Source organism: Mus caroli, chromosome 14 (assembly GCF_900094665.2).
Source record: "Mus caroli chromosome 14, CAROLI_EIJ_v1.1, whole genome shotgun sequence".
NCBI classification, from domain to species: Eukaryota; Metazoa; Chordata; class Mammalia; order Rodentia; family Muridae; genus Mus; species Mus caroli.
This window is the reverse complement of record NC_034583.1, coordinates 15,329,575-15,356,849: the sequence shown is the minus strand read 5'-3', so window position 1 is coordinate 15,356,849 and position 27,275 is coordinate 15,329,575. Positions and strand designations below refer to the sequence as shown.

Below are 27,275 nucleotides of genomic sequence, written 5' to 3'. Positions count from 1 at the left end.
TCCTTCCTTCCTTCCTTCCTTCCTCCCTCCTTCCTTCCCTCCCTCCCCCTCCCTTCCTAACTTACTTACTTCTTCCTGCCCTTCCTTCCTAACTTACTTCCTCCCTCTGTTCCTAACTTAATTACTTCTTTCCTTCCTCCCTGTCTCCCTCCCTTCCTCCTTCCCTCCTTCTTCCCCTCCCTTCATCCTCTTTCTCTTTCTCTCTTTGCTTTGCCACTGACTTGCCTTATAACATGTTTAGCACACTTATGAATGTGATGACCCTGGAGGGATATTAAAGATACATCAAACTGGAGGGTTGGTTCAGTGGTTAAGAACCCAGGATGATCTTTTAGGGGACCCAGGCTCAGTTCCCAGCACTCATATGGCAGCTCACATGTGGCTAATGTAATTCCAATTCTAGGGGATCACATGTTCTCTTTTGGCTTCTGTGGCACTGCACACAGACATATGTGCAGGCAAAATGAGTAAAATTAACCTTTCAAAAAAGAAAGATATATTAAGTTGCAGGGTGACTGTGTTAGAATTAACCATTGTATCAATCCAAGCAGGTGAATTTCTAGTGCTTATTCAGGTACAAGTTTAAAGATCAACAGCCAGAAACTATACCTTTAAAAATAATGTATTTACCTTTTTATGTGCACTACTGTTTTACCTACATGTGTGTCTGTGAGAAGGTGTCAGATCCCCTGGGACTGGAGTCACAGACAGTTGCGAGCTGCCATGTGGGTGCTGGGAATTGAAACCTAGATCTTTGGAAGAACAACCCATGTTCTTAAGCAATGAGCCATCTTTCCAGCTCCCCTCCCCCAAAACTACACCTTTAAAATTCAAAGGGCAAATGAAAATTGGGGAATACCCACAGCCCCTCAATAAGGCTGGGCTTAAGATCATTAGTACAGAAAGTATATTAATGACTCAATACAAAAAAGCCAAATTCCTAGTTAAAAGATAATTAAAAATGAACTTAGATGGAATTTTGATAAATCATGGAAACATAGGAAAAAAGTTTTCCTTCACTAGGATGTTTATTCAGATCAAACTAGACATTCATGTTGTTTCCTTCCGTTTGCACAAGATTTTGTGAAATGTTCTGGATAACAAACCAACACAAAACCGGAGGGAAAAGAAGGTTATTAACAGTCTTTCTGGACATTAATTTATGTTTAAAGTCATAAAGGTGATTGTTCCAGCCCTAATATTGAATACGCTAAATATCAAAGATGCATGCATGGCATACTTGCAGAAAAGGTCACTCCATCTTCATCATCAATAGCATTATCCTTACTATGTTTCAGGTGTGTGCATGTGGGGGGGCTGTATATCCAAGCTTTTGTATACATGTGTGTGTTCATGTTTGCATGTGAGAATGTAAAGGTATTTGTGGAGACCAGGGGTCGCCCTCAGGTGTCATCCTTCCTGAGCTGTCCATCTTGTTTCTTCTGACAGAGCCTCTCAGTGACACCCCCTCCCCTCCCCCTGCTTCCTGATTCTATCAGGCTGCTTGTTTAGCGCCTCAGTTTGGGAGTCACAAGTGCAAGTCTTTCCACCCAGCTAAGGGCAGATGAGCAAACACTTTCCTGACTGACTGTTCTAGCCCCTTCCTCTGCCTGCTGCCTTTTCCCCTTATTTTGTTGTTGTTGTTGTTGTTTGTTTGTTTATTATAAGATATTGCCATGTAATCCCGAGAGCTGGAACTCAGCATCTTCCTGCCTCTGCCTGGGATTACAGGTGTGTGCCACCATGCTTTGCTTTGTAACATTGTTTATAACAACAATTGAAGCACACAGACCCATTCAACAACAGAGCAGAATGATGAATTCCATTCATGCAGCCCACCATATCTGAATAATTAAATACTACATGGCAATTAAAAATATTACAGACAGATATCTAATGAGCCAGTAGAATTTCATGCTATATATTTATGTACCTAAAATTAAATTACAAGAACTGTGGTACACACACCAATAGCTCATGCATGGAAATTAAAAGCTATTCATAGGCTCTCCTCCATTCTCCACACAAATGATATCTGTGCCAAGTTTCTGTGGGTATTTTCTTCCATGTGAGTGTTAAGAATCATCAAAGTAGTGCTTGTTAACTGTTTTCTTTTTCTTATTGCTGTTAATATACAATTTAACATAGAGAGACTTGTTAATTCAGAATATATATGTATACTCAATTAAAATCATATATTAGTGTATGTATACATATAATATATATGCATGTGTGTGTGTGTGTGTGTGTGTGTGTGTGTGTGTGTGTGTGTGTACAACATTGTCTATAACTATATCCTTCAAATACACATCTTAAGCCTTATGGTAATTTTCATTTCACAGTCTTCTCCAGTTACTATGTTTTCTATCATGAGTAAGTACTTCATAATGAGGAAAATCTTTAGTAAATATTACTTTGATTTTCATTGCTTGCTTGTTTGTTTTTGTGCTGGGGACAAATTTGAAGCTTTGTGTATTCTAGGCAAGCAAGCTTCTTAGCACTTTAAAATTCTTATTTTTAGACAGGATTTCACTAAGTTACCCCAGCTGCCTGTGACCTCACTATTTAGCACAGGCTGGTCTATAACTTCAGGTCCTCCTCCCTCAGACTCCCATATAGCTGAGATCATAGCCAAGTACCACAATATTCAGCATTAACTCTAAAGTACAGTGTCTATGAATAGAGCGCAGTACAATCTACTGGCCCCTAAGTAACTCTGCCAGCAATTGTTTTTCAGTTCTGGGTGGTAGACTCAAAGCAGGCATTAGCATTCAAGGGTGCCCCCCAACACAAGGACAATAGGAAGCCTAAGAATCTCTAAGAAGTGCCTGAGATGGTCAAGAATTCATATGCACAAGTAGAGGTTAGTGGTATCAAAGTACGAAGTCTCTGGGCTTCCAGGAAGTAGGACCAAGAGTAAAATCATGCACGGGGAAATGTCCCAAATCAATGTTTTATATTGATAAAAACAGAGGAATTATTCACCAAAGCCTGGGTCCAATTCCTGCATCTCTATACATATGTGATCAGAGACAAGACATGAAAAATGGCTGGGCTACATTTCTATACTGGGATTAAGTTTGGTGACCTCTATTACTCTATCCAGGTGCTCTGGATAGCCAGCTGGAGCTTCTTTCTCTATAGCCACACCTTGCAAAGGCTGCTAAGAATATGTCCCACCTTGCCAGAGGGTTCCAAGAAGACCACGTGGGAAGAAAGGGGAAGTCGAATTTAATTTGTACCATTCTCTATGATGCTAAACTCTAATGTTATCCTTTTCTCCTGGCTGGGACAGGGAGGTTTTAATATTTCCCTACTAGGACATTCTTAAAAACAAAAGCACATCTCAACACACTGGCTTCTGATGAACCATAACGTAATATCAGAGCTCCAGCTTTATTTATGGAAGACTGTATCGTGGTCTCATAGACTCACAGTCTGAGTCCCCAAAAAACTTTAGACTCTTATACCTCCTGAACCTCTACCCACATTCACAGAAGAAAACTAATATCCTAGGAGGCTAAACAGTGCCTGAAAGCTCCCACAATGATCAAGCCACATCTCAAACATTTGAATGTTCATTTTAGTGCAGCCTCAACTAGGCATGACTGTCTATGTGCCTAAATAACATCTGGTTGCAGCTCAGACATAAGAAGCCAGCCCTTGCCACAACCGAAAGGCTAACATTTTGAATATTGAGCTGTAATCCAGTTGTTGTAAGGACCCACTTAGATTTATTTTCATTTCTTCTGCTTTCTGATTTGCTTCCTGATTTTCCCACAGCGCCTGGAATAAGCAGCACTTGCTGCTTCATGTGACCTTCTAGAAACTGAGGAAAATACTGGGTGGAGGAAAGTTGAAACTAACCAGCTAATGGTATGTTGATCGGTGTATCCCTCGTAGCTTAAGTGTTCATTGGTTTGCAATAAGAAATGCATTTAGTCCCCTCTTTGTTCAGATCTTTGCAAGTGTCTGGGATACAAAGGTGACTGTGGCATGGCCCTCTGTTATAAGTGGTAATTGCATACTGAGAAGCAGTTACTAGATAACACAGGGTCATGAATTCAGTTGAAATGATGCTGCTGCTTTAATGAGACTCGTGTGTTTGAACACTCCAGCTGGTGGCACTATTTTGGAAAGCTATGGACGGCTTAGGAGATGGAGATTTGAAAGAGAAAGTATGTCACTGGGAACAGGCACTGAACTTGTAATGGCCTGGTCTACTTACTATTCACATTCTGCTTCCTGACTACAGATACAATGTGACCGTGGTCCTTATACTGCTGATGCTGTGCCTTCCCCACCATGATGCACTGTATGTCTTTGGAACTATAATACAAAACAAACCCCCTTTCCCTTAAATTGCTTTGGTGAAGCATTGTTTGTTTGTTTGTTTTTCAGCAACATGTGAAGTAGCTAAGAGGGTAAGGCTAGGCATGGCTTGAATAGTCCTCACCTGCATCTCAATTCCAGTGAAGGCAAGTTTCTACTTATACTTTCCTTAACGCATGGCTGAGGGGACATAGAAGGAAGATAACTGGATCCTGACACTCAGGAAATCCTTAGCCTGAAAATCTTGTCAAGTACCAAAAGTTATATAGTAACTACCCCCACCATGGCAGAAACTTACATCTTACATGTAAAGGCACACAAGCTACCCAAGTCCCAGGGTCTTCTCCAGTTGGGTTTACCACCTGTGGAAGGGTAAACAAACTGGACCGGAAGTAAAGAGAGACCAGGCAAGAAAGCAGGTTGCTAAGCAATGTAGACAAAAGCATTGCTGGATGCTGAGAATCCAGCACAAGAGGGCTCTAACAAGTTGCCTTTGTTGGTCTACCTGCTCTGCTTGCCCTGAAATTATCACATGTAGTCAGGCCTTCAACATAGGGAAGAGGTGCCAGACATCTTTCCTAGATGAACAACGCTCTCTATGTCCTGTTTCTGTCCTGCCCATCTCAGCTGTCCTCCCTGATCTAGGAGAACCTACACTGCATTTCTCTCACTTATGACAGCATTTGGGCCTGAGCCTTGACTATGTCTCTAAAAATTATTTTGATTCACGGTTTGAGATTTTACAAAACCACACAGCCCTCATGAAGCCTGTGGCTTCAGGATCTTGTTTGTTTTTAAGAGTCCGAAGAGTGAGTTTGTGTGGTGGGTCCTATAAATGGAGGTTTTCTTTGCTGGGGAGATGTGGGAGAACGGACACGGTGAGCTGCAGCCATGGTATGCTTGCACGTCGCCATGGGGCGGAAGGCACCACTGGTTGGGGAGGCTCCCACAGCCATTGGGCAAACACAATCTGGGCCAAGAACACAGTGCTTCAACCTCATGAACTGTTTGCTTGAAAGATAACAGTGTCTCTTCCACACAAGCCTTTCACCACCCTACAGAAAGAGATTTAAAAAAAAAAAAAAAACTCAACAGATGGTGTCTACTCATTGCAAACCAACCAGAAAAGAAGAAATTGCCATGGCTGGACCTCAAGGTCCTACCTAGGATCCAAGAGGGATCCTAACCAAATATTTGGTCCAAAGATCAGCTCCCTATAGGTCAGGTACCCTGGAATAGAATCAAGCCAGGAAAGCCAGCAAAAACGTGCCAGATGTTGATTCTGAGGTCTCAAGAGGCTGAAAAAACGTGAAAACATGTTTTTCAACCCCAGACTACAAGATAGCTTTCTATGGAGTGAAGGAGAGAGGGCTCTGATACATGAGTCCTCCCAAAAGGCTTGCATTGAAGCCACATTCTCTCTCCAAAATACCCCTATCTCTGTGCCTCTCAATCCTCCCCCAAAACAAGTTAGTAGGTCAAGCTTCCCATTTCACATGTGTCTAATAGATCCTTCACAGCACTATGGAGATCAGCACAGGACTTGATGGACTATGGCTTCACCTAAGGCTACTGAGGTTCGCACCCTCTGCCTCCTGTGTAATTGGAGGCAACAGGACAGCAAGGTGGTTTTCACAGCAACATAGCTGGCAGAGAGTCTCTGTCAATTCAGCAAAGCCAACTGAATCTAAGATATGGATATGTATAAGAAGGCCACAAAATCTGGGTGCATGAGCCATCTTTTCAAGGCCCCATGTAGCATGAGGTCTTGGGAATGTAATGTGTCAAGTTTAAGATTTAATCTATCACAGTAGCAAGGAGGTCAGCAAGTTGGAAACCTTGCAGATCCTCCCTGGGAGCTCCCAGGAGATAGATGGGGGAACATGGATCAAGCCTAGATACATATAGTCTGTTCATAGAAATACTACTTTAAAAACTAAGCTAGCATATTTTATTGTAAAGGAAAAGATGAATTATTTCAAAAAACCAAATAGCTAATCAAAGAACACAGATATATGCTATTAAACATATGCTTCAGAGATAGTCACCTACAAGAAACTCTGCTTAAAGAACTATCTGTAACCTGATTTATATCCTGCCTTGGCCATCACCTTACCATGGTGCTTCAATCAAATCCTGTTATACCCTGTACCCTTCTGACTCCAGGCCTTACTTTTCACATCTGTCAATAGGGCCAGCAACATTACTTCAGAGGTCCCTTCAATAGGCAGCATCCCACATTCCAAGGTGAATCACAGGAAGAAACATTACAATGCTCAGTTTCACTGTTGGTTCAATCCTTACACTATTAAGTACCGAGCTCAAATATTGTGCAGCCCCAAATGTAGGGTTCTGGGGTCAGAGTGTGCACCAAGCCTTCAAGTATGAAATCTACCTAATAAAACAGCCTGGGGAAAATGGGAAGTTGAGAGATATAAAGCCCATTCCACGCCCTCTTTACCTCATCTTTCCTAGCAGCCCACACTAGGGCAGGACAGGTAAAGGGACGCACTACTCAGAGGCAAAAGACAAACGTTTGATGAATTGACCACTGGTGGAGAGCTGATGGGCATTGTGTATGCATAATGGCCAAGCTGACTTTTTATGCTGATTGCTGCCAAGATAAGAAAGCATAATGAATGGACCTTCAGATGCTCTGCACAGAGGCAGCTTTAATTTGACTGGTTTTAATAAAATTAATTCTTCAAGAAGAGAAGCTGAAAGGAGGAAGTGGATAGTGATATGGACTGATCAGAAAGGCAGTGTGTGACCTGGGCATGGAACAGATATTAACTGCTGGTTTTCCATTTGTTAAGTCGGTCAAATAAGTGGAAGGACAAAGTTGGATTTCATTACGTCTATAACTCATTAAAATGCCTGGATGTGCCCTGCATTCAATAGAGACATTTAGTATCTTGAGATGAAATGGCCTGGCTACATAGGAAAGCGTCCTAATAAACAACAAATGGATCTTTTATGAGTCTCTCACTTTTCTTGTTTACTGAACATCTTCTGTCCAGGGCTAAAGTGAATGAAAAGAGTTTTCTCATGGAGGCCACAGAATGGTGAAGTCTCCTGAGTTAGCTTCTCTAGCAAACTATCAAAGGTCCTTCTGGTCTCAGGCTTCCTCCATGCCAGGTTTTCTCTGCCAGGCAACTATGCCCACATGTTCTCACACAGTGGACCCCATAGTACTTCACTAGCTATTTTCTTGTTTATCCCTTGAGTTTGGTCCCCTGGAAGATGTAAGCTGGGCTTTAAGTAATAGATGACAAGACACTTTCCACCTATATTACACAGTGCAGTAAAACCATGGCACTGTCAAAAGTGACAACCAGATGAACAGAAAGACAGGAGAGAAGAGTTTTAGTTTAACCCGAGGACAAACTCCAGCTGAGGCAGTGCATAAATTACCCTATGGATCTCGGCTTCCTCCATAAGTGAGATCCTGAGCCACAGTATGTGATTGTTGCATCTTTTAACAATTGCTATTTGATGCCCTCTGTGTATCAGTCACTTCTAAGTACAAAGATGATGTCTTAGTTAAGGTTTTATTGCTGTGAGAAGGCACCATGACCAAGGCAACTCTTATAAAAAGAAAACATTTAACTGGGGCTGGCTTCTAGTTCCAAAGGTTTAGTCCATTATTGTCATGGCAGGAAATACAGCAGCATACAGGCAGACATCATGCTAGGGAAGGAGTTAAGAGTTCTAAATCTGGATCTACAAGCAGCAGAATGAAACTGTTTATCATACTGGGTCTAGCTTGAGCATAAGAGATTTTAATGCCCGTCCCCACAATGACTAATGTACTACCTCTAATGAGGCCACACCTACTCCAACAAGGCCACACCTCCTAATAGTGCCACTCCCTATGACCAAGCATCCAAACACACAAGTCTATGGTGGCCATCCCTATTCAAACCAGCACAGGTGGGTAAGCTAGTACTTTGTCTCCTAGGGTCTCATAATCTCATGAAACTGTGGTATCAGCATACAATCATCACAACTCAGAAACAAGAGTTCTGCTTCTACCTTCAAATGACTTTTAAAAGGTCTTTGGAGTCCCTTCTAACATCCAGATACCTTCAGATTTGTTTCCTAACATCTGTTCTTCTCTGATGTTGAAGATAAAGTACAGAATTACAAAGAAGTTTAGTTACTCATGTATGAAGGTACCTTCCATGATACCATGCTTGTTCCCATTGTAAGAACAAGGCATCTATGCAAATCAACACCAAAAACACTTCTTCCCCCACTTCCTGCTTTTGCAAGGACAACCTTTCTTTCCCATTGTAATAGGAAAGTCACTCGTTACTAAACAGCTCAGCAAGGTTTGTACTGTTGGAGAATATAAAGTTTTATGAGCAAGCCTCTGCTGCTCTCTCTGGATTTAACTGAGAGAGTGAGAAAGCCCCGCTCAGGAGTTCAGGGTGAATTATAGACTGCTGCTCAAGATTCACAGCTCTTCGTGGTAGGAGGTTAATATTCTCACATGTCATTAGGTCTGCTGGCTCTCCTGATGGTTCATTGAAGCAGGCAGCAAATTATTTCCTCATGCCGCTGAGGACAGCATACTTCAAAGCAAGGGAAGTCAGGTCAGGACAGGCCTTCAGGTGGATTAATGACTTCAGATCACCACGGGTTGTCTTCAGGTAAGAATGGGCCTGAAGCTTTTGACAAAGCTAACGTTTTGATCAGTCTTGACCCATCTTTCAAGTCAGACCTCCAGATTTTATCCCTAGCACCTTCTAAGGACCTGTCAAGACCCGCAGGAAGGTTGAGTGACCTGTCTGGTCATTTTATCTTCACTTGAAACGCCTCCACTTGCTCAATGATAATGCACATCCCATTCACAGTTCAAAGTGAAGTTTAAATTTATTCCTTGAAGAAGACTTCACTCCACCCAAACCAGCCAGAGTGTCTCCAGGTTGAACCCTCCAGCTATGACTTCTATTTGGATGCTCTTGCTGCCACTGGCCAATGGCTTGCTCTGTTTTCCTATTGTCCAAGGCATTTGATGCTTGCTTCTCTACTTGAAAATTAAGTGTTATGATGACCAAGACAGTGGCTTATATATCTAGTGATGGTTTATTAAGTAGGAGGAAGGGAACAATCTATGTGTCAGAGAAGCAGATGCTATGTCAAACCTCCATCCAGAACAGACTCATTAATGACACCAGCTTGGGAATCACCAATTACAAGAATCACAGTAACTGAGGGAAGAGTGCTGATGAGCAGAAGACTTTCTTGGGAAGTCAAAGAGAAAGAAAGGACCACCTTCCCCTGACCCAGGATTATTAAATAGGTATACTTAGTATAATCATGTCTGTATTCTATTCTACTCTGTTCTAGGTTTTCTAAACACACACAAAAAGATTCTGACTGGGATCTTCAGCACCATTGTGGAGGTTGTCCCAGTCAAGAATCCATTAGGAGAACCTGGAGGAGACCCCACTGAGGCCCATCTTTGAGTTTCACATCCTGGGTCCTCTGAGCAAGTATTAGGCCAGGAACTTAGACTTCTTGCCTAGTGTCTGGAGAAGAGGTAGATGGGACTTGCAAGTATTTTTCTCTTTAGAGAGAGGTCCCTACATAAGCATGAGCAGGAGGGACATCAGGAAATTCCTCGATCTCTACCATGAAGAACCAAAGTAAAAACTACAAAAACCAGGAGAGCCCCTCTCACTGCTCCAGGCACACCTATGTCCTGTGCTTGGCTCACTTCAATATGTTATTTGCAGGTCTTTTCCCCATCCCATCATGCATGTACACACACACACACACACACACACACACACACACACACACTACACCTGTACACATAGACTGTTCTCAGAGGCTAGACAGGTCCTTCCACCCAATTGACTCTGGCTTGAACCCTGTATTACTTACATTTCTTCCTATGATGACAGAATGCTTGACAAAGACAACTGAAGACAGGGAAGGCACAGTTGGCTCACAGTTTGAGGATGACAGTCTATAGTAGTGGAGAGATCCTGGAGGTCAGAGGGGTCACATTGTATTCCCAGTCCAGAAGAAGAGAGAGTGAATGCTGGTCCTTCATCCCTGTATTAGATGCTTTTTAAGCACTGTGAAAATATCCACTATAACCCTGGGCAACTAATCCAGGGAAGAGCTCTGTGTTGAGTCCATAGATGAGATATAGTACAAATAGATTTCTGCTTCAATGGGCTTTGATTGCTCCAGAGCAAAGAGTGGTAACTAGGTCATTACTTAAAACTCCGATGCAAGGGTCCAAAGTGCACACTCTATTGCATAGCATGGCTCCTTGTGAGTATAATTAGGTATTCACTGTAATTTCCATGTTTTTTGTCTGTCTATCAAAGTGTGGAACTCAACTCAAAAAAGTCCCCAACTCAAAGACTACTACATGGGTCTAATGACATACTATGGTCATTGAGCCAGAAAGTATCCATTATAGATAGGCCATGGTTTCGTGGACTGGAAAAGAAAAACACCAGCTGTCAATACAATCTGGGTTACTTTTAAATTTTTTCTTCATTAAAATACCTCAAATATTCTCATTCGAGGGCTAGAGAGCTAGCTCAGTACATAAGGCACTTGCCATTCAAATGTAAGGACTGGAGTTTGGACCAAGAATCCATATAAATTCTGTGTGGATATGGCTGCCCACCTGAAATCTCAGTGCTCCAGGCAGTCCACCTAAAATCTCAGTGCTCCAAGCAGCCCACCTGAAATCTCAGTGCTCCAAACAGACACAAGAGCCTTAGGGCAAGCAAGTTAATTACACTATCTAAGTTGGCAAATTCTGAGGTCAGCAAGAGATTCAGCCTCCATCAATAAAACAGAGAGTGATTAAGGAAGAGAACACACATCAGTCTTTGGCTTACACACACACACATATATATCACAAGCAAAAAAGAAAAAATATTCTCACTTTTTATATCCTAAAGGTTGCTTAGAGAAACTAAAGTCATTAGTTCAATGATATGTTGTTCTATAACATTAAGAGGATGCCTCTTCTGGATTCAGGATAGATTCCTCATTCAGTATCAAGTCACAATGGATTCTTACATAACAGGAAAAACCAAAAATATGGCTATGTCAAATGAGTCATTATCTTTTAATGAGAACAACCAGAAGTCAATTCAAGTATGTACTTATAGTAACCCCATGATACCTGCTGGTAGCCATGAAGAACTTCAAGAAGCAATTTTCAGAAGGACTTGGTGGTGTTAGAATGTAAAAGAAATGTTCATCTTGAACTTGGGCCCAGCAGAATGTCTCCCACAAAGAAGGATGGTGAGAAGATGGGCCGTTCTGCCGATAATGAGGTGGTGACCCGAGAATATACCGTCAACATTCACAAGCGCATCCATGGAGTGGGCTTCAAGAAGTGTGCTCCTCAGGCACTCAAAGAAATGTGGAAGTTTGCCATGGAAGAAATGGGGACACCAGATGTGTGCATTGACACCAGACTCAATAAAGCTGTCTGGGCCAAGGGAATAAGGAATGTTCCATCTCGCAGCCGAATGCATTTGTCCAGAAAACATGAGGACAAGGATTCACCAAACAAGCTCTACACATTGGTAACTTACATGCCTGTTACCACATTTGAAAATCTACTGACAGTTAATGTGGATAAGAACTAACCTGCTGAATGCCAAATAAAGTTGCGAAGTGCCTCCAAAGAGAGAGAGAGAGAGAGAGAGAGAGAGAGAGAGAGAGAGAAGTGTCCATCTTAACAAAGATGACAATAAAGAGTGGCAAGGACTGCATGGACCAGAAAGGTCACACTGTACCTTCTGATATCTCCAGTACTGTTGTATTGTCATAGACAGTGTCAAGATGATCATGGTTGTGTGAAATTGAACAACTTCTAAGGCAAAGGAGACATTACAACCTATTATGCCAGTGAAAGCCCTTGCTCACTTGCTAAGTGATCATTATTCCTACACGGAGCACCTAAGGGAACTCCCTATAAAATACAGGCATTCAGAACTGAGACTCATGAGCCACTGTAGTTTGGGCAAACTCCAAAGCTGAATTTATTTGTCTTCTCCTTAGACTTGACTTTCTGCGCCAGCTTAAAACAACGATTACGGAGAATCCAAAAGTGCAGCACCCTGTTTATCTAACTACTACTAAGAATACTCAAATACGAAGCCCACTGAAGGAAAGATCTATTTGTACTATATCTCATCTGTGGGCTCAACACAGACCTGGGGAGATAACTCAATGGGTAAAGTTAAGTATATGTTATCCCCAGCACACACAGAAAAGCCAGGCATAGTGACACATGCCTGTAACCCAAAACCCAGAATGAAAGAGACGGGAGACTCTTGGAGACTTGTTGGCTAGTAGACTAGCCAGCCAATCTAGCCAACTAGAAAACTCTAGGTTGAAAAAGAGAACCAATATCAAAAAAATAAGGAAGGGCTGGCAAGATGGTACAGGCTAAGTGTCTCCCTATATAAGCATGCAGACCTGAGTCCTACACCCTGCAAATAATTGAAATCAATTCCTGAATATTACACACCACACACACACACACACACCCCACACCCTCACACACATACCATACCCTTGTATGTGTCCTCCATGCAGTAATAGTAAATAAAATAAGATAGAGAGCAACCAATAAAGATATTTAGCATTAACCTCTGGCTTATAGACGTCCATGCACCAGTAAGCATTCTGGCACTCACACACACACACACACACACACACACACACACACACACCACAAAACACACAGCTGCACAATGCATATATGGAAATATATTAAAGTTCACACACATATCCACATTCATTCTCCAAAACACAGCTGTGAACATAAGTAAATAACTCTCAGCATGGAATTGATATTCAATAAAGGTTTCTTTCTTGTTCCCCTCTCAGCTCCGAAGACAAAGTTACACAACAAGATATTATAGAAGAGGACCCGAGGACTCATCCAGTGAATTCTGACTCTCAATAATCCTTGGAGGATATTGGGGAAAGCTAGGTAAATTCTGGCTGTTACACTAGCAATGTTAAACAACACTAACTTCACCTACCAAAGTACATAAACCAAAGCTAAAGAATAAACAAAGCAACAGAAAAGCAGTATAATTTGGAGCAGTGGCTCTTAACCTGTGGGTAGCAACTCTTTCACAGGGGCTAAATAGCAGATATTCTGCATGCCAGGTATTTGCAATTCATAACAGAAGCAAAATTACAGTTATGAAGTAGCAACAACATAATTTTGTGGCTGGGGGGTCACCATAACATGAGATGCTTCTCTTCTTAGACTTGGACAATACAAACAGCTCCTACCTGGCTTACTAAGTTTATACCAGACATCCAGAACAAAGAGGGAGAAGAATTATAAATGAAACAGGATCTGAAAAAGAAAGGGTCAAGTACATAAGTGTTGGGGGCTCCTCTCTTGGTTTGTTGCATTTGAAGGAATTGTTTTTCTCAGCCTAAACAACTCAAACATGGAAACAGAGGACCTGAGGCTCTGTGGCAGATTTCAATCCATGGGGTCAAAAGACCCTTCCACCTAAGACCATTGGAAATATCAGATATTTACATTATGATTCATTACAGTAGCAAAATTATAGTTATGAAGTAGCAACTAAATAGTTTTATAGTTGGGGGTCACCATCACATGAGAAACTGTACTAAAGGTTACAGGATTAGGAAGGGTGAGAACCACTGGGTTAGGGACTCTCAACAAAGTAATACTCAGTATTCCTCCCATAACGATCCATCAAAACATCATGGCCACGTGTCTGCAATGAGCACACTTAAAGAAACAAGTCAACTTATATTTAGAGGGAGCCTCCACTGAGCTTGTTTATATATGAAGGGTTAAATAACCACTGCATTCCAATTGTTTATAATTCCCATGGAGAGACAAGATGTTGACTTGCGGAAATTAAACAATATGAGATTCAAGGAATAATTCAAGGTAACAATAGAACCGTCACAAAGCGATATATGCTTATATGTCACATAAACACTATAGAAAATAAATGGAACAAGAACTCACAGGGAGGGATCACGCTGAGCTGAAAGTCTAGGAAGGGTGTTTTCAGAGAAAGAGGCTCTGAGCTGAGACTTTGAAATGATTGAAGGGTACTCATACTGCTACTTTAAACAGATAGGACTTGATGGTAGAATTTTTAGAAAGACCTTGTGCTAAAGTATAATTTCATAATTAAAGACAACTGGAAATTTTTGCTTAAACACCTGGCTTTTGCGCAATGCCAGAATAATGGGGTATTATAAGAGAAAGTCAGTACTATGGTTGATAGCTTCTTCACTGACTTCAAAGACCCCTTTCTCTTGGTATTCATGTCCTTGTACAACACCTCTGGATGTCTAAATGTGGGATGTACCTTAAGAATGGTTTGCTGAAGAATAATGTAAAAGTGATAGGTGTCACTTCCAAGATAAAGTTACCAAAAGTCTGGACTTTTGCTTTCTAGATTCCTTACCCACAAGCCAGGGTCTCCCCAGGCAGCCAGGATAGCCTTGAGCTCACAAGGATTCTCCTGGGTGAGGACCACAGACAGGGTGTTCTTCTATTGTAGGTCTCTATCATGTCTAGAGAAACCTATTGTCAGGCTACATGGAGAAGAACTGACAGAGGCCTCTAACTGGTGGCCAGAAAGTCAAAGACTCATCTACTATGGTTCAAGGAACTAAATGTTACTACCACTTCCACGGGTATGCTTAGATCCTTTATCCTCTATGGTCAAGTCTTGAAGCCATGCTAGGCCTCTTTGGAACCTTCACTGGGAGATCATGGGGGAAGCTACCATCCAAGTCTCAGTCTACAGAGACTGTATGTTATGTGTTTGTCATTGGAAGCTGTTCAATTTCAGGTTGATCTCATACTCTACAATATGTAACTAATTCAAATGCATCTCTCCCTCTAACCAGCCAACTAAGCCCCCTCTACATGCATGTTAAGTGGATAAATATGGGACTTAGCCAAGGTCAAGGGACACAAAGAGTCACAAAGCATTCACATGTGAGCAAGGTTTGACTTCATATTTGTGATGGCAAACAATTTATATGTGTGTCTCTAATGAAGCACAGGTGAAACAACAGGATATTTGGACCCCAACCCTTCCTTGGAAGCCTTTAGGAGTAGATATGTCAACTTTGTGACCAGTAGTCTAGTCTTCTCTAACAGAATGGGGTTACTTGAACCCTAACTCTTACAACTACAAAGAACCAAGGGTCCTGTAGAAACACCACACTTATCATCCAGAGCCAGGTATTTTTACATGTTCTCCAGCAGGAATCCTTCTAGATTCATCCTGTAGCCTCTCCTGAAAGCTGAAGCTGAGGGAAATGCATTACAGGAATGCACAGAGGCTCGACTGCTTGGGATTGGCTCCTTAAGTCACCTTAGCAGCATGCGTAGCAGCATGCTAAAGTAGTAACCACAGTTTGGAAAGTGAGCTACAACTTACTTTGGTGAGATTCCAGAACTGCAAACTTTGCCTGCCAGAAGGGGTAGACACGAGGCTGCATTCTGCAGAGATGCTGTCCTTTTGGTGTATGCATGTGCAATGGTAGGATGGAGCTTCCAGAAACAGATCTTGAAATGAGGAAGTGGGGATTAATCATTTTTTGGAAGGGGGTCACATTTAGGACCAGAGAGAAGAAAGGACCAAAGTCAATAAGGATGCAGAATGAGGTGGGCGACTGGCTGGCCCTCAGCCCTTCTAGGTCATGGATCAGCAGACTTTTTATGTAAAGGCTGAGATGGTAAGTATGGTAGGATGTGTGGGCCAAATAATTCCTTTTAGCAACTTTTGTAATAGTAGCTACAGACCGAAGCAACTTCACCTGCCTGACAAGGTCTCAGTGGCCAGAAAGAGTGTCTACTACATTCAGCCAGAAACTTTCAGTCTGGTGTGTAGAGGAACAGGTAAATGACAAGAGCAGATGGGGGAGGGGGGGACAACATCCTATGAAGTGACTTTACCTCAGTCTGACCCATTCTTCAAGAAGGAAAGAGTGAAAAAGGCCTGTGAGAGGAGCCAGAGCAGAGGCCTTCCATGGTGGGTGGAGTGTTCACTTTCCATGGCTCTGCCCCCTCCCCACCTCCCCTGCCCTAAAGAACACCACCTGATTCCAACAGGGAGAATTTTCCACTAACGCAGTTTACCTGTTAGGCTAGTTAAGTCTCAGCTAACAATCCCACCACCCCTTGCTTTGGGAGAGCAGAGACTCCTCCACCCTTATGGAGTTCTTGCCTGAGTTGGGCGTGTGTTGCATTGCTGAAGTTGTTGTTGGTTTGAAAATCGAGATCAATGCATCATTTTTCTGGATGGAAAGGAGAGTGAGACAAAAAAATAAAGTTTTGAGCAGTTTCCAGCCCCAGTTCGTTGTAGCCTCAGTGGAGGGGAGCCTCTACCTTCCCTCTCCTCTACAGGAGGCTCGAGGTGAAGACAGAAAAAATTAAATGAAGTTAAATCATCTTATTATATAATTGGGACTAGGCCCCAAGGCTTCAGCAGTCAAGATGGGATTAAGGGCAAGGCCACCTGGGCTGCCATTCTCCTGGGCCCCATTACCACCCTCCTCGTCCCCTTTTATAGCCAACAGATTAAAATGTGAGCCTAGCCATCTTTGATCTTTCACTTGCTGACACAAATCCTTTCGAGCCTCCAACATTTTCTACTGAGGTAATTAGTAGTAATTAAAAGGTTTCCAACAGTCTTTGCTCCTTGTTTCCCAACTGTCTGTCTTTCTTTTCTCCTTCCCCCTCCTTTCCCAAAAGAAATTGCTTTTACAAGTGCCTGCCATCTCTAAAACACAGGCATCTCTCCCTCTCTCCTTTATCTGACTTGGCCAGATCAAGTAGATTAGTGATTCCATTATTCAGAATACAAAGCCAGACAACAGGTTTTACTATCGCACCTGACCTGGTGAGAGTGCAGGGGGCTTAGGCTCAGAAACAAGCTACCCAACTTGTAGGTTTATATAAAAAGACAGTACAATTATGCAGAAAAAGACACCAGGCAGCATCTTCTGCCAAAGAGAGATGCCGTTTAAGGAAGTGTCTGGCTCCAGTATCCATCACATGCACACCAGTATATGCTGTTAAGGTTTGAGTGTGAAATATACCCAACAGGCTCTTGCAGTCAAACACTGGGTCCTCATTTGACTGTGTTGCTCAAAAATAACAGGGCCTAACTAGATGCCACAGGCAGCAAATGGGGTGGGACTTGGGGGCTATAACCACCTACCACTTGGGGTGCTACAGCCTTGTTTCTTGACTGATAACTTCACATGACCAAGTACCCAGTGTTCTTGCCCCAAAGGATGGGAAGCCTTCTTCCTCCAGGCTTTCCTGCCATGATGGATGGCCGCCCCTGAGTCATGAACCAAAATAACCCTTTCCTCCTTTAAGCGTCTGTCAAGTGTCCTGCCACACCAACAAGAAAGAGAATGAATGTATCCACTGATCTGTACACACGGCTTCTCTACCCAAACACCTCCTTGTTCCCTTCCCATGCTCACTATCTGTTTGAGGTTGTAATACAGGGGGAAATTGAAAATGTCAGAAGTAAGGAGAAGAAAAAATTATATTACCAAACATACAGACATATAATTGTCTTGCATCATACACACACATAGACACATACTCATATGTACACATATATACACTCTCACACAGAGACACACACTGACACACACACAGAAACACAGATATACACATACACACACATAGACAAACATGTAGGCATATAGACACACAATTCATCTGATTGTGATGTACAGGCATGCAAGTACACTCACATACTCAGACACACACTTAAACACTTAGATATACACAGAGACACACAGACACACACACATAAACACACAGACATACCTAGACACAAACACACATAGACATATAGACTCACACAGAGACACACAGAGAAATACACACAGGCACTCACATGCACACACACACACACACACACACACACACACACACACTGACCCACAGGTGCAAATACACAATCAGATGAATAGTTATTATAATCTCCCATTGGCTCATCGCCATTGAGTAAGGCACAGAAGTTCCTATTTGACCTGTAGGTCATGAGTTCTATCCTGGAAAATGTATAACTTTAACATGAGTTTCTGAGATGTGTCAAGTCCTGCAAGCGCAGCTGTTAACAAAGATTTATCATGGTTGGAGACAGAACAGAGCCTTATTGCTGCCCAGACACTATTCCAGGTAGGATGAGGGGTACCTGGTAGAGACTAAATACCACAATGACCCACAAATAGAAGTTTAGTGCTGACAGCGGGTCTTTGCTTAAGTGTCCCAAGATTCATTTTTGTTCTCTGATTTGAATGACTGAGTAAACTAGAGCTAGACTGTACTCTGCCCTAATCTGAGAGATTAGTCCTCTCACAGAGACCCTATATGTCTGTGGTCCATCTCCTTCCACCCTTCCTCCAGCCTGGCCTTTAAGAAGCAATGGAAGGTTCCGATTTAGCATGACTTTCTCCACCCCTCAGCTCTCCATCCTCCTCCATCCATAGGGAAGCAAATGAGGAGGCAGGCAAACACCGTTGCAGGTCAGATCGACTAAGAAGCTAGATGCTTACCCACATGCTTGTGCTTCCTGGCTGCTCAACAAAACTCTCAAAGCTGATTCCTGAAAGACAGAAAATCTAAGATGCAGAGGGATAAGATAAGCTTCATGCTGCTTGTGTGAACACCTGATAACTTGAACATGGCTCTAAACCATCCTCCAAATATGTGCTCAACTGATCACAGGGGCAAACTAAAGATGGGAGAAGGAACTCAGCTGCTCAAGGTCACACTGAAGCTCCTGGCCATGACCTCAATCTCTTTACACCATTTAGACACACCCTGGATAGGGAGGTTATTAGATAAATCCATTTCCGCACCCCTCTTCCTGGTATCCAGCCATTTCTAGAAGTTTGGAAAATATCCCTTTACAACACTATGAGTTCTATGACAGCAGTGGCTACAGCAAGCAACCCCTTTTTCTAACTCTTCTGCTGAGGCCTTTCACGCTAAATGGATAGAAATCCAACTTCAGAGCTCCTGGGCCCAGGTATTAGTCACTTCATAGCAAATGGGCTTTGATGAGGCTCCCAATAATTAGTGGAGGGTGCCACTAAAAACATATATCCATGCTACAAACCCATCTTCCTATGTAAAAATAAAAAAAAATAAAAATAAAACACCAACACTGAAAAGTAATGGATTTAATGGTCTAGAAAATCTAGACGCTGGAAACTCCAAGGGAGATCGTATTAAATTAGACCAGTACAAACAAGCCAAACTACATTTATCCTCTTGTGCTTACAGATTTTATCTCCTTAACCAGGTTTTCAGGGCTAGTCTGTTTTCAATGAAGAGAATTTTTGAATGTCAAGTCCCAGGATTCCTAGGTAGAGGATAATTTACCCCCAGGCCAGCTGGGGCTGTACATACACAGTTCTCAGCAGAGGGGCTGAAACACAGGCTCACTTTCTTCCTGCTTCACAGCACAGTACCTACTGACAAACAGCTAGAAGGGATTCTGGGATAGGTAGAGGTAGAAAGCAAGGTTCACTTGTTTTTCTCCTTCATGAGAGAGTGAGGAGGCAAGCGGTGAGCCTGGAGGGAGAAAAGAACCTACATGGAAGGCTAAGGACTGGGTGCTGCCTATTCTGGAAAAGCAGATATAAACTGAATTAAGAACACTCCAGAAAATCTGGTGGGCCTGGCATAGCTTAGGTGCTTTCCCAGAACAAAGAAGACAAGACATCATTTTATTTATTTATTTATTTTTACTTCACAAAATAACAATAATAACCACACTGACTTGCCTCTAGAACGCATGGTAAAGGAGTCTGGATCTATCCAATCTTTCCGTCCCATGGATTTTTTTCCAGGCCTGCTGTATAAGAAAGGTTTCCCACCCTTCGAGGAGGGTGTCAGCTTCTGGCAGGTCTGATTAATAACTAAGGCACAATTGCAATGGGAAGAATGGGGGGGATTAGGAATTACTTTAAAAATTTTTTAAAAATACTTTGACAGTGTCTCTTTGAGAATTGCATTTAGATTGCATTAGATTCTTACTAAGGTTGAGTTTAGATGCAGGGGGTGGGTGGGGGGGTGGGAGTAGGGGGATGAAGGGACATTATGTTTACCATGAGACACTCATCTCTCAGAACTGATGGGGACAGGCATGAGCAGCTGATGTCAGACTGAGACATTTACAGCTGCTCCTCCCCCCTCCCCCCAATTCAGGGAGTGTCTGGAGAGAAGGAAATCCAGGCAGGGGTTAATCTGATCAGGGTCACCACAGAGAGACTAAGAACAGTCACGGTCATGCCCTCAGACCATCTAGAGTTCCTTGGAGATGTTAATGACCTGCAAGAGAAAGAGGTCTAGAAGGTGATCCAGACTCTCCAAAATACAGAGGGCTAAGAGACTGACACCCAACAGCCAGCACTCACATATCAGAGGGGCACAGATGAGACAAGTCCCATTAAATCCACTCCTTCCTCCTTTGGGTTCTCCTGTACTTGCACCATAAGGTATCACTTTTTTTTTCTCACTAATCCTCACTGAAGGGTCTCATCCAAAGGCCATTTCCTTACTTAACTCTAAAGGAAGAAGAGGGTATGTCTAATGCAAGATGTGGTTTGTGTTTATTGTTGTTTTCTGGGTAAAGGATGACTCTTGGTTTGTTGAAAAAAGACAGGACTGAGAGTCAGGAACAATGGTATACTAAAGAAGCAGAGTGGGAGCTGGTAAATACCCACCTTGGAAGGGACAGGGGCATTAAAACTAATGTAATCAGAGACTGAGAAAGCTTGACCTGGTGATAAATGCTTATAGTCCCACCACTGGGGAGGCAAGACAGGCAGATCCCTAGAGCACACAGACCAGCTAGCCTAGTCTACTGTGTGTGCTCCTGATACTAGTCTCAAAAGACAAAATGGACAGATAGCTCCTGTGGAATGGCATCCAGGCTTGACCTCTTACTTCCACAAGCATTGCACAGTCATGCACACACACACGTGCACCCTCATACACATAAGCATTCACATACACTTGCACTCACACAAACTCTATAGACAATGCAGCCCCTTTTTGTGTGGACTTGGGACAGTCATACCTTCCCCCAGGCCCAGGTGTAACACTATTCAGTAGAACTGGTTTTAGGGCCACTTTGACACCAGGTACTCTGGGTGACCTTGGTTCAAGCCTGAGTCAGAAGTTCATCAGGAAAACCTAAGAGGAGTCACTAGATAATTACTAAATCTGATCTATTTAAAAGTTTCTAAGAATCCATGTTCTCTCTCCTAAATATTAAAATATAAACATTGCGGCATTGGGAGAAGTCTCATATAAGAATGGCTAAGGAAGGCCTAAATCATAATTAAAGATGGGCCTATTTTCCAAGTCCTCAAATGCCAGCAAATACTGGCCTCATCCTCAAAGAGGGGGAAAAAAAAAGAGGAATTCCCTGGCTCTAAGTCTTGTTGCTCTGTTTGTCCACTGTGGTCCAGAGACATGGTGGCAGGGACCACAGGAGTATCTGCTCACTTGCCCAGGTATGACACAAGCCATCTAGATGTACCATTCCTCTATGTCCTGTGGTCTTTTACACTAGGCAATGCTATCTATGTGTGTAGAACCACATAAGAGACAGAAGCCAGCTTGGTTTTGAAGGCAAAGGTGTTTCTGTTTCCTTTTTATTTATCTTTCTCAAAAATGAGTTTGTATGCTTCAAGGTCAACTGGAGAACTGGTATTTCAGGCAAAAAGAAGATGAAAAAAGTATTTAAACTGCTATGGTTGAAAAGCTTAACCAGTAAAGTCAGTCCCTCCAGGCTTTAGTCAATGGGAATGAGAGCAACAGTTTCCAGCTAGTCTATTCAGTCTACAGAAGGGATTGCTAGACTGAGGGGGACCCTCCCCCACCCCATTTCCAAAGTGCAATCCATTCCCCACTTCTAAGAAGCATTTTGACAGAGCCTATTGTGCAGCTTTCTCAGGACATTAGCCACCCCAGCACAAACACTCTATGGCGATAAGAGCTCTTTCCCAGGGTGTTCTTCACCCCCTCCATCTCTCCTCCACCATCCCTGCAACCTCACATCCCGGAGGCTATGCTGCCCAAACCCATAAGCAGAGAGGATCTCTAACACCCGCCACTTGCTTAAAATTGATTTTCAGATGAGAGCTGGTGAGAGCCAAGTACCTCCATAGTTTAGAACACTCATCATCTCTGAAGATGAAGTCATTTGCTGTCATAAGCAGAACAGGGGTTAATGACCCAAAATCGAATAAATTACTGGATTCAGATCCATCATAAGCATCAGTTTAAGCCATGTGAAGCAAGGAGTACAGACTCCAAAGACAGACTCTCCCCTTGCTTGTGACAATAAATCAGGAGCTATGCAAAGTATCTCCATAATAAATTAGTCTGGAGATTGCCTTAATTGTGCTACTTGGAGATGTCCTCCCAGGTGGGGACTGAGGGACTAGGGAAGCTTTCCTCCCTGAATCGTTCTCTCATTTGGGACGAGGTGGAGGGGAAACACAAGGCAGAGGCTTCAGCATCATGTTAAATCTTCAAACAATTTATCCAAACAAAAGCCAGAAAGGGGAGAGGTGCTCCCAGAGAATCAGATGAATAAGCAAGATCAATTATGGTGGAGCAGCCCAGCAGCCCTGCTCTATGACACACATCTCAAAGCAAATTTTGCCAGAATGAAATTGACGTGGCCAGTCTGAGCACGAGGGGGGATGGGGGGTCTTTGGAAGGCTGTCTGTCTCCCATCCCAGGCTACGAGAGAGAGAGGGAGAGAGAGAGAGAGAGAGAGAGAGAGAGAGAGAGAGAGAGAGAGAGAATAACAGGAAAGGAGAAAACAGGGGAGGGGAAGCAACGAGGAGCCAAGGCAAGGAGACAGCGGGTGGGTGAATGAAAAACACGCATAATGGCCTGAGGTTTATTTTACAGAGAACAAAATGGCTCAATTTGAGCACTTTAGACTGTCGAAATTGGCTGGTGTAAGATACAAGGGGCTCATCAAAGAGGCCTGTTACATCAGCGGCAGGAGACTGGAGGCCCAGGGGGCAGAGAAAAGGAAAATAAATATATAAATACATAAACACTACACATACACACACATATATAAATACACACATACACACATATATAAATACACACACACAGAGAGAGAGAGAGAGAGAGAGAGAGAGAGAGAGAGAGAGAGAGAAAGAGAGGAGAGAGAGAGTCCTGCAAACTTTAGGAAGATAGGAACTTCTAAGACAGGTGATTGGCAGGAAGTGGTTTTCCAGACAGCTAAACTTCATGAAGCTTTTCAAATTGCATCTCCAATGTGTGGGGTTCCTAGGCCTTTGGCCTTTAGCTTTGAATGAATTTACACACACACACACACACACACACACACACACACACACGCACACGCACACGCACACGCACAGGCACACGCACAGGCACACGCACACGCACATGCACACACACGCACATGCACACACATGCACACGCACAAACACACATGCATGCACACACACACACACACACAGAATCTCATTATTTAAAGAAGCCTAGTTGCCTAGTTTATTATTTAGTAAGAACAGTTCTGTTTTGGGGGTGGGGGTGGGGTGGAGAGGTTGCTGTTAAGACCTGCTAATAATTCTGATTCCCCTTTCAAGAGCAATCCACCTCTCACTAAGAAAAAGTCAGAGAGACTGACTAATGGGAGTAATTCAAAGTACCTCAATTAAAATTCAGGTTCTGGCCTTTCGAGCAGTCTATTTAAAGATTTTTTTTTCCTCAAGATTGGTTGTAGACAGATGATTATTAAATATTTATATGTCTATGAAAGGGGAGTTTTTTGTTACTGTTGTCTCTCCTCTTTGAGGGCTCAGAGAATAGCTACTCTATTTGGCTTCTACCCACTTCGTTTCCCAGAACACTCTCCAACTAACTCTCTCTCTCTCTCTCTCTCTCTCTCTCTCTCTCTCTCTCTCTCTCTCTCTCTCTCTCTCTCTCTCTCTCTCTCTCTCACCATAGCATGAATGGAGGATAAGAGGAGATGCTGAACTCTGGCATGGACTAGGGAGCAAAATTCTCACCAACTAGAGTATGCTCATATATTAAACAGAATAGGAAGCCACCTGCTGCTTCAAACCACATGTCCAAATTTAACTGAAATTACATAGTTGAACTTCTATCTCAATGCCTAACAATACCTAAAGTTTTTATATTACTTGAAAATACAGGTGTTTAATTCACATATTTAACCCAAAATATCCTAAAATTGAGCCTCAGCATACAACCAGTAATAAAGTACAGACTCAGAACTTATCCATTCTTAGCAGAGGCGACAATCTGAATACTTTCCCATTGACTGTGCCTACTCATAAATTTATTAACTTGGGTCTTCATTTTTCCTTTCAAATCAAACAGATATTTCAGCCACTAAGGACTCCCCCAAATATACCTGAGCTATAGAATCCTGCTTTTAGTCTCCACTTCAGGCCCCACTGGATCCACAGTTTATGAAGGGCAGGCATGGAAATTCCTCAGCTCCATCAAGAATATTTGTATTAACCAGGAAGAAATTACATTCCAGGCCCTCTGCAACCAGCTGGCTCCTTCTTTCCTATATCAGATGCCTGAAGCTCAGAAGGGTAAACCCACTGTGATGTCTTTTCACCCAACTCCTCTCTTCTGCTTGCCAACCAGCCACTTCCTCCCGGTCCCATTATGATGTACTCCTGTGTCCCTTGCCTTTTCAACACAGCTTGGTTTTCAGACCATCACACCGGCTTTCAGAGTTCACCATCTGCTTACCTTTTCTCTTCCTCTGTTCCTCCCAACACACTGCATAAGGTATTTAGGAATCATTTTTTGTTTTCTGATCTTTTCTCTTCCTCTGTTCCTCCCAACACACTGCATAAGGTATTTAGGAATCATTTTTTGTTTTCTGATCTTTATTTAAAGTCCTCCGTGTGAGGGTGTCTGTCGGTTTCCCCTGGGCATTAGAATCCAAGTCTATTAGATTCCCACACCAATGCTAGGAAAGGGAGAAAGAAGGTAGGAGGTGACAGGGGGTACTTCCCATCCTGGTCCATATAATCGGCCGTCATGAGTCAAGATATGGGAGATGACTATTACCTCTGAAATGACAATCTCCTGCAATCCTGGCCATCCTTCTAGAATAAAGTAGCATTCCCTGTTTGAAAGGCTGTCTAATTTTTAGATGCTGGTACATTCCGAGATGCTCGATGTGTCCAGAGCCATTTGTACATCAACATCACCCTTCGCCAGTCTAGTAACTTCAATTGATATTTCCCGTTTTGGAAATGGCACACTGGAGGTTCCATGAGCCCAAGATGCATAGCCTTCTGTGGTAAACATCCTCTCATACCCTAGCTGGGACCCCTAACTCTGCATCATGACCTCTTCAGCTCCTGTGCTACAAACCTCAACATTCTGAAAATTTAAGAACAAACCCCCTTGCTGCTATGCCAAGGACTACACCTAGTTACTACCTCCTGCCATGCCCCTGGCTTCTATGTCCCTTGCTTGTGCTCTCTAGGTCAGAGTCTTAAGACAAACACAGATAAAGTTTCTTCGGAATTTAGCAGGTGTATTAATTTCATTTGAAAATTCCAAAGTGATACGATAAATCAAACTGACGTTACCTAGTAGGTTATCTCACTTCTTTAAAAATATTTCTTCAGATGAAAGTGAAACCTTTCAAATCACTCCTTGTCTCTGGTTTATAGAAGTGGAAACTGAACCCCAAAGTATCAACAATGTATCCCAAGACACAGGGCTAAGATGGGATAGTACAGGGATTTGAAATCCAACTAGAGATTCTAAGGTTTATTTTCTTCTTTACATTGTATATTAGGGAAAGAATGTTTGCGCCCAAAATTTATGTGCTCATTCCCCAATCCTGGTGTGATACTATTTGGAACTGGAGAGGCTTTGTATCATTTGGAGGTGGAGTCTGTTAAAATAACTGGGGTTAAAAATGCTCTGAACCCAGATAAGGTTGCTGTTCTTCAGTGAAGAAGATTAAAACAAAATTGAATTTGATCAGGCCTTATGATAGAACATAAGGCAGCTGTCTGCAAAGCAAGAAGAGAGTTATCATGGAGACCTGAATTTGCTAGATCCAGCCTCCAGAGGCCTGCTAAAGCCACTCAGAATATGGAACTTTGCGACATCAGCTTGAGCTGAGTATCAGACCATAGCAACTGGAATCTGAGTCCTTCCTGATTCTACCAGGATATTTCCATGATGAAGTCTAGCTCCAGAAGTTTTCAGAGAGACTTGCAAACCAGCCGAGCCCACCTGCGGTCCTCAAAGGCATCCTCAGGTATAGGATTTGGTTTGGGATAGGTAGATATAAAGTCATTTATTCTGACTCCCCCCCCACACACACACCATTGCTCCCCACCCCCTACCCCAAGGAGCTGCAAGTATAGATGGCATCAAGGGCTCTCCTTCAAACTCTTTAAAAGCCAATAAAATATTTGGAGTCTATAAGAAGAAAATGACCCAACATGTGAAATTAAAATTTCAAAGCATGTCAACAAAAGTTCCACTAAATTTCAACAAAAAGAACCCTTATTGCATTTATCAGTCAAATGCAGATCTGTTTAGGTTTTGTACATAGAACTAAGTATATATGTAACTTTGTATATATAAATCAGGATCCCAGTCTTGACTCTGTAGAGTCAAGTTTAGTATGTGCATCTAGTTTTAAAAGTCCCAAGTGATAAAAATAAGTCTGAGATAACCTACTTAACATATGATCTCACTTCTTTACCAATATAATGCAAATGAAACCCTGCAAATTGGTCAGTATTATAACTAAGTTAACATTCTCTCTCTCTCTCTCTCTCTCTCTCTCTCTCTCTCTCTCTCTCTC

At 42.6% G+C, this 27,275-nt stretch overlaps 1 protein-coding gene, 1 long non-coding RNA gene and 1 pseudogene across 2 annotated transcripts in view; 2 read left to right on the top strand and 1 right to left on the bottom strand.

The window, feature by feature from the left end:
- Window positions 1-27,275, bottom strand: part of Lrmda (leucine rich melanocyte differentiation associated) — a 1,019,887-nt gene that overhangs the window by 459,592 nt on the left and 533,020 nt on the right. The window lies entirely within an intron of this gene.
- LOC110309283 lies at window positions 11,589-11,969 on the top strand (annotated as a pseudogene).
- The window catches only part of LOC110309281, a 40,443-nt gene continuing 39,786 nt past the window's right edge, over window positions 26,619-27,275 (top strand). The window contains exon 1 of the long non-coding RNA XR_002379682.1: window positions 26,619-26,720. This is a non-coding gene — a long non-coding RNA (uncharacterized LOC110309281). The remainder of the gene's footprint in view (window positions 26,721-27,275) is intronic.